We start from the raw sequence: 9,466 nt of genomic DNA, 5'->3' as shown, positions 1-9,466 counted from the left end.
AAAATTAAACACAATCCTTATTCTTAAAAAATAACACACACTTGGTGTGCTTAGGAGTTTAGACAAATAAGAAAGTAAAAAATCAATTCAAAGAGAGAATCAATACCGAAAGCAAATCAATTAACTTTCGGTACCTACATTCAAAACTGAAAGATTTTCATATATCACTCGGTACTATGATTATAACAGATTGTTTTGGGGGAAGTGCCAAAACCGTGAGATATGTGAAAATCTCTCAGAAATACCCTCTTCCTATACTTAGATGTGTTCAAATATTTTTTCAGAGTGAGGTCAAAACCGAGAGATATGTGAATATCTTTTGGAAATACCATCTTCCTATACTTAGATTTTTTCAGATATTTTTTTGAATGAGGTCAAAACCGAGAGATATTCACATATCTCTCGGAAATACCCTCTTACTATACTTAGATTTTTTTCAGATTTATTTTTGGAGTGAGGTCAAAACTGAGAGATATTCACATATCTCTCAGAAATATCCTCTTCCTATACTTAGATTTTTCCAGTTTTTTTTGAGTGAGTCAAACGAGAGTATTTTGAAAAACCTTCGCAAATACCTCATCCCAACACTTAATAATATTTTCTGTTTTTTTAGAGTCAAAACCGAAGATTTTTTTGAAAACCTTCGCAAATACCCCCATCCCAATACTTAGAATTATTTTATGTTTTTAGGATCAAAACCGAGGGTTTTTGAAAAACCTTTGCAAATACCTCCATCCTAACACTTATAATTATTTTCTACTTTTTGGGAGAGTCAAACTAAGGGTTTTTTGAAAAATATTTGCAAATACCCCATCCTAACACTTATAATTATATTATGTTTTTTTAGGGGCAAAACCGAAGGTTTTTTGAAAAACCTTCGGAAATGCCCCCATCACAACACTTAGAATTATTTTCTATTTTTTGGGGAGAGTCAAAATTCAGGGGGTTTTTTGATAAACCTTCGCAAATACTCCACCTCACACTTAGAATTATTTTATGTTTTTTTAAAGTCAAAACAAATGATTTTTTTTAAAAACCTTCACAAATACTCAATCCCAACAATTAGAATTATTTTCTTTTTTTTTGTCAAAACCGAGAGTTTTTTGAAAAACCTTCGCAAATACCCTTATCTCAACACTTAGAATTATTTTCTATTTTTTTAGCAGAGTCAAAACAGAGAGTTTTTTTGAAAAACATTCGCAAGTACCCCACCCCCACACTTGGAATTATTTTCTATTTTTTAGAGTCAAAACTGAGAATTTTTTTGAAAAACTTTCGCAAATACCTCCATCCCAACACTTAGAATTATTTTCTGTTTTTTTGGGATAGTCAAAACGAGGTTTTTTTTAAAACCTTTGCAAATACCCCACCCCAACAATTATAATTATTTTCTGTTTTTTTAGGGGAGAGTCAAAACCAAGGTTTGTTTTGAAAAACTTTCGCAAATACCCCATCCCAACATTTAGAATTATTTTATGTTTTTTTTAGAGTCAAAATCGATGATTTTTGAAAAACTTTCGCAAATACCCTACCCCAACATTTATAACTATTTTATGTTGTTAGAGTTAAAATCAATAGTTTTTTGAAAAACTTTCGCAAATACCCTCATCCAAACACTTAGAATTATTTTCTATATTTTGGGAGAGTTAAAACCGAGGATTTTTTGAAAACTTTTGGTGAAAACTCATATTACCGAAGGTTTTATACACCTCTCAGAATTTAATTTTTATAACGAAAGATTTCTTCCTGTCGGGACCATTACCGAACTCTCGGTAAATTCTGTCGGTAAAGCTCCATTTTTCACTTGTGATAATTTACATGAGTGTCTTATTATTATCAATTGTTATCATAGTTTAATATTATTATTAACAAATTGAAAAACCATATAATTTTAGTATTGAATTATAAATGCCTTAATTATTTTTGGAAAACAATTACTGTCTAATGAAAAGTAAACGTTAAAATAAATGAAGAGGCAAATAATGTCAACCGTTGGATCAATTGATGATTTTATTTAGTGGTTTAAATTTTTAACAATATAAAACCCCCCATCTATAATCTAAAATATCTATTCATCATCCTATCATTTCTCACTCTAGAAATCCAAAAGTTCTCTCCTTATTTTGTGAGTAATCTTCAAGATCTTCGCTCGACATTTTCTGTTAAAACCCGGTGATAGTTCAGGTACGCTGGTCAAGTTCGATACGTAGTGATTCCAGTGCAGAATCACAACTGGATTCGTTGTACCTTGGGAGACAGGCATCCGCGATACGCTCCAGTCAAACAGAAGACAATGGACTGTTTTAAGGGAAATGTGCTAAGAACATGTCTCGAATCAACCACTTATTATGTTATATCATTCTTCATATATATTGTAATTAATTATTTTCTTTGTAACATCATTTGTATTATTTTTTGGGGAAAAAATGGGACAACATATTAAGTAGCCCAAGAACTTAGGATTAGTATTTACCTCTTAATTCTGCTAGGCGAGAAGAGGGGATAACATCATATATATATATATATATATATATATTAACATTTTTATTATGTAGAAATTATATCTCAACGTTTAAAATTTTTTTAATCTTGAGATTTTGTTTGGTTTATCATTCTACATAATCTGGTTTTTAGATTAGATGAATATTTTACTCGTACCTTTAATAAGCTGTACAAATATATAATGTATGATATTCATTAAAGAAGTGACGGTTAATTGGATTATTTGAAAATAATTTCAAATAATTCAACCTTTTAAACTCTTAATATTGAATTATATATCTCTTTGCAGAAAAGCAAGAAATAGAGGCTAAATTGATAATGAACCAACAAAAAGGAGAATATGCGAGGCTAGCATTGGATAAGGTAGTTTTTGATATTTTGTACCATGGTTATTTATATATGTTAGTTATTTAATGAAGTTAGTTATGTATAACAAAATGTTTATTTTAACCGTTGTGTGAGATTTTGTAAAAGAATTAGTCATTATTAATGTTAATTAATTGTGTTTAATATTAGTTAACTTGAGTTAACTAATTGTATTGTTTGTTAATAAAAGTTACAACAATATGTTGGTTAGTTAATGTTAGTTATAAAGTTTATGACATATTTTATATTTAAATTAGTTGAGATACCTCTTTAAAATTGTTGGGAGTTTTTTCTTAGATATAATGGATTTGTGACTATATAAATAGATAATAAAATCACAAATCCCTTACTGGTTTTCTCTCTCAATATCTCTTGTTCTTCTTTTTCTTATTCTCCAATCTCTCTCCATAACTACTCATAGCTTTGCTAATTTCTTGAAGTCTAGATAGTATTAGAGCCAATTTTGATCTAACACTAAGCATAGGAGAATCGACGTTAATATGGTGAATTTTAAAGACGAAACAAGTAGTGGAAGTCCTAACCCTATCTATGGTACAAATCTTTTTCTTACGGTCAATCAACCTCAAGCTACTCATCAACAACCATTTTTAGTCAAAAGAAAGTATAACAATGATCCGTTAGTGATCCATGCAACAAATTATTCAGGTTTGACTCTAACTACATCGATTTTAACTAGAGAAACCTATTTTGGTTGGTGTTTGAGTATTCAACTTGTTTTATCGGCTAAGATTATAATTGGATTTTTTGATGGAACTTTTCTAAGGTCAGTTGATTAAGAAGATGGAAGACAATGGAGAATTGTTGAATCAATAGTTTGAGCGTGGATAATGAACACACCATAGATGTTAGACTACAAAGAAGATTTCAATCCACTAAGACCAATAGTGATGTGTGATTGGAAGTGAAGTCCATATATGAAGGAAATAACGGTCCAAGAAGATATTATTTACAGAAGGACATTGTTATTTTATAGCAAGGAGGAAATGATCTAGAGGAATACTACTCTAAGGTTAGACTTCTTTGGGATGAAATGTTCAGTTTGAAGACACTAAGGAGATGCAAGTGTGGAGGAACTAAAAGAGATTGTGATTGATGTTTTCTTGAAGCTGAAATGCTTCAGGACGACGAAGAAAACAAGTTGTTACAATTCTTGATGGTACTTAACGATCAATATGATTATGTTAAAGACCAGATTATAATGCAAGAACCGTGGCCAGCTGTGTATAAAGCATTTACAATGCTGAAGAACGTGGAAAATAATAACTATTCCGAAAATGTTCAACAAGATAGCTTATGTACATCATGGAATGAAATGATAGGAGGAACTATCTGGACAAATCTAAGTACAAAAACTCAATATGCAATCACTATGGAGGAAAATGTCATCTCAAAGAGAACTGTTTCAAACTAGTCGGTTAGCCAGACTGGTGGAAACAATCAAAAGAAAGATAGAATGAAAATCAGAGAAAGAGAGTCAATGCTGCTAACAATGTATATGATCAAAATGTCTATGCTATGCAACAATTGTAGAGTACATGATGTATAAAAGAATTTCTCAAAAGCATGATAGATGCGAAAGGAAAGCAAGCTACTGGAGCATCTTCAAGCAGCACATCTGCAGGTAAGTCTTCTAACCTTAACACACATGAAAGTTCTCATGCATTTTTGTTTGAACTTAACATGAGTAGCAATAACTCAATAGGCGATAATTATAAATGGATAATTGACCCAGGAGCATCTTGTCATGTGTGTAATGATAAGAGTCTAATGAGTAATGTTAGAAAACTAGAAAACCTAGACTAATGTACTTGGCAGATGAATCTTGCAAATCAATAGATGAAATAGGGTAAGTTAGAATTTCTAATAGAATAATACTTAATGAAGTCTTATTTGCACCATATTTTAAGTATAACCTTATTTTTACGGCCATACTTGTTTATGAGAACAAAACAGATTGTATATTTTCAAATTTAATATGTATTTTGTAGGACTATAAGCTTTCATCGGTTGTTGAATTTGGAAAGAGGATAGGGAATCTTTATTACGTCCCAGATGATAAATTTACCAATGGAGAGATATTTGAGAATAAGAAAAAGAAAAACAAGAGATATTGAGAGAAAAACCCTTAAGGGTTTTGTGATTTTATTATCTATTTATTATATAGTCACAAATCCATTATAGGTAAAAAAAACTCACAACAATTCTAAAGAGGCATGTCAACTAATTTAAATATAAAATATGTCATAAAGTTTATAACTAACACTAACTAACTAACATATTATTGTAACTTCTATTAACAACATGTACATATACTCCACAATAAAATGGAGTTGTAGAAAGAAAGCATAGATATTTAATTCAAGTAGTTAAATCTATTATGAATGATTCTAACATGCCTTCCAAATTTTGGCCATATTCATTGCTCACATCAACATATTTGATGAAGTACACCAATGAAAAGATATAATTGGAAAACTCCAATTTATATGCTTAATAAATCTAATCCAGATTATAATTTTCTTAGAATTTTTGGATGCTTATGCTTTGTTACAAATGTTTTGCCTCAAAATCAAAATTCACACATAGAGAAAAGAAGTGTGTCTTTATTGGATATTCCATGAATAAAAAGGGATATAATGTGTATGAATTAGAAACTGGAATTATAACTGTTTCTAGAGATGTGATCTTCCATGAGGAAATATTTTCATTCATGAAAGATAATAATTCATCAGATTCTACTAAAAAGAAATTTATTAATGTTTCATCTTTTTTCTATGATGAAATTGAAGATGTAAGCATAGAAGAGCATCAAGAAAATGATATTATTGAACCTTCTACTGACATTCAAACTGAAAATATTCCACTTGAATGTTTTGATGAAACTCAAGTTAGAAGAATCTTTTCCATCTAATAAACCAAGGAGTTCATTAAGAAGAAGTTCTAGGGATTCACATGCACATCCTTGATGCAGGATTATACTAATCATGCTGAAGTATTGTAAAAAAACTGTGAAAAATTTATTACCTACAACATTTCCTTTCATTATTACAGAATGTAATCATCTAGCTTATACAAATTTTTTAAGAAATATTGATCAATCAAATGATCAAGTTTCCAATAAACAAGCTGCTTCAAATCCAGATTGGATTGAAGCAATGAAGTTAGAACTTGATGCTTTGATTAAAAATAATACTTGGACTTTTACACAGTTACCCAAAGGTAATAAGAAGATAGGTTGTAAATGGATTTATAAAACAAAATTTCATGATGATGGTAGTATAAACAAATGCAAAGCTCGTTTAGTGGCAAAGGGATATAATCAGATTAATAGTATTGATTTTCACCAAAGTTTTGCACCAATGGAAAAGAATGTCATTGTTAGATTATTACTTGTTTTGACAACTGCAAATAAATGGCATTTGCATCATATTGATGTAAATAATGATTTTTGCATGGATGTATCGATGAAGATGTATACATGTCTATTCCAGAAGGTTTAAAGTGTGAATTTTCAAATCAAATATGTAAACTTAATGAAAGTTTATATGGACTGAAACAATCTTCAAGGCAATGGAATTATGAAATTTCTAAAAGTTTTCAAATATTGGTTTTTTACAATCTGAAAATGATCATTGTCTATTCATTAAAAGAATAGGAGAACAAATTACTTATTTACTATTATATGTTGATGACATCTTGTTGGTATGTAATTCTTTATAAGACATTGAATATGTTAAGATTATTGTCGATTCTAAATATTCTATTAAGGATCTTGGTAATGTTAAGTTCACTACAACAAAATATACCTACAATGACCAACAATTACCAACACATATTAATTGTTAGTAAAAGTCTTAACAAAAAAATGGTTTTTTGCCAACCTTTAATATTTATGACCACCTTTCCAAATAAAATAAAAAAATAATAATAATTAATACGCGGGTCATAAACTCGGACGGGTCACTCCTAATGAGTGGGTTAAAGAGATGTGTTTCTCAATAACTTTCATTTTCACTTCTCTCTCTAGGATCCTGAATCTCTTCTCATCCTTCTTCTGCGCGACCTAATCTCCTCTAATTTCTTCTTCTACCGCGATCAATCATTTATCAAACTCGATCTTCAATTACGACGATGATGCTAAGAATAAAGTCTTCAGGAAGAAGCCATGGACTAACGACCCTCACTACTTCAAGCGTGTCAAGATCTCCACTCTTGCTCTGGCGGCACCATCGAGATCATGGGCCTTATGCAAGGGAAGACTTCCAGAGACACCATGATAGTCATGGATTCCTTCGCTCTCCCCGTTGAAGGCACGGAGACTAGGATTAATGCCCAAGAAGACGCTTATGAGTACATGGTCGAATATTCCCAGACGAACAATCAGGTTTTATTTTATTTTATTTCAACATCGAAATTAGATTACAATGAGTAAAAATTAGAAGGTGTAGATAGTGATGATTCCAATCCCATAGCTAATGCTAGAAGAAAATCATAGTCTTTATGGTAGTTGAAGAGATATTGAAAAAACTGATGAGATTCTCTTTAGTATTGTTATGCTCTAAACCAAGAATATCTTCAACTCTGCCTTGTCCTCATTAAGAGATGAGATCAGTTAAATCATTGAGTTGAATCACAATAACATGTTTGTTCTTGTAAGCTTCTTTTGTTTGCTAACATTAGTTTCAGATGGATCACATTTTGGAAACTCTAGTATTTGAACTGATTTGACAATAACTTTCTATTAGATCCAAATACTTATTAGATGAAAAACCGTCAGCTAATTTCTGAATGTCTTGGACTAAGTTCAATTTCCAAGAAATCTGATATAGAGAGTTTTTTTCAAATGAAGCCAATAATTGTATTTTAGTAACTTGTAGATTTTCAAATTCACTTTTCGTTGTATATGGGGTATATACAATTGTTTGGCTGAAGTGTGGATACTTGTCATAGATTTTGAACACACATTTTCTAATTGACATGCATGCCCTTAAGGTTTGCTCTTATAATTGATTTTTTAGGCAGGAAGGTTAGAAAACGTAGTTGAGTGGTACCATTCACACCCTGGTTATGGTTGTTGTCTTTCTGGTATCGATGTTTCAACGCAGATGCTGAACCAGCAGCATTTGGAGCCATTTTTGGCTTTAGTGATTGATTCAACTAGGACAGTTTCAATTGGAAAGGTTGAGATAGGTGAATTTAGAACATATCCAGATGGCTATAAGCCAACTGATGATCCTGTTTCAGAATATCAAACCATCCCCTTGAACAAGTATACACTGTAAACAGGTTATATTATGATTGTGTTCAAATTCGATTAGATTAGAGATCTTTGATGCATGCATGTATGTATGTTTCAAAATATCTTGCTGAGTTTGTTTCTTGATATGCACTGGATATAATATATTTCAAATCATCACTTGACTGTCACATCTTGGATATGTTATGGAATAAGTACTAGGTGAACACTCTCTCCTTGTCGCCTTTGCTGGGAAATGGATACTATTTAGCTGAACAAATGTCTGATTTGGGTATGTCCGCCTTTTCATAATCTAATCATTGGTGTTTTATGTTGCAAGCTCTAAATGCTAATTGATTAACTTTTCTATTATATATTATCATGCAACTGAAAAGCTAGAGCAAGCTGAAAATCATTTATCACATTCACGATTTGGGCCTCTTATAACTCTCTCTTCTCCAAGAAAGAAAGAGGTTAGTGGATACATATATATTATATGCTTTCTCTTTACAGAAGATACTTGTTTGATGGTCTGGTATTTGATCCGATTTTGTTGAATTGTAGGAAGAAAATGAACTTGCGAAAATAACTAAGGACAATGCAAAGATAACGGTTGAGCAGATTCACAGATTAATGTCACAAGTGCAAAGATAACGGTTGAGCAGATTCACAGATTAATGTCACAAGTGGGTCTTTCTTCTCTTTCCAACTGTTTTGTATTTTTGGATCTTCTAATTATACATAATAATCATATTCTCTTTGATCGGGTTATAAAGGACATACTATTCAATTTGGTTAGATTGCTCAGCAGCAGCAGACACAGTTGCTGTGAACATTTTTCTGATCCTGAACCTATGGTTGAAAACTAATCAAAATTCTCAATGGATTACCAACTCTGTTTCTGACATATATTTTCCTCTCTTTAAACCCCTAAACCTTGACATTTTTTTGTTCTCTGTAAATTGAAGAAGGCTAAGGATATTCAGCGGCTTATTCTCCAATGGGTTTACTTTGCCAATTTCTTTTGCTCTCCAATGGGTTTACTTTGCCAATTTCTTTTACTTGGCTATATTTGATACAATCTTATTCTGATATAGTGAATAGAGAATAGAGAATTGTAGAAATTTAAGAGGGAGAAAATATATAGGGGATATTATTGCTTGTTTTTCCGATCCATTCATGAGAAAAGAACAAAATAATATTGAATATCAGATTTCTAAGACAATGTCGGGTATGCAGGTTCATACACTTGACAACAATGTCGACCGTATGCAAACAACTTTTAACCTTGAACAAATATGCCACAAAAATTATAATTGACCATCTAAGACAGGTTTTTAA

At 31.1% G+C, this 9,466-nt stretch overlaps 1 pseudogene; it reads left to right on the top strand.

The window, feature by feature from the left end:
- The first annotated feature begins 4,452 nt into the window (after window positions 1–4,452).
- On the top strand, window positions 4,453–9,201 carry LOC124938135 (annotated as a pseudogene).
- Window positions 9,202–9,466: the final 265 nt, after the last annotated feature.

Source organism: Impatiens glandulifera, chromosome 1, assembly GCF_907164915.1.
Source record: "Impatiens glandulifera chromosome 1, dImpGla2.1, whole genome shotgun sequence".
Classification (NCBI taxonomy): domain Eukaryota; kingdom Viridiplantae; phylum Streptophyta; class Magnoliopsida; order Ericales; family Balsaminaceae; genus Impatiens; species Impatiens glandulifera.
The sequence above is the reverse complement of the archived record's forward strand: the minus strand, read 5'-3'. Positions and strand labels throughout refer to the sequence as shown.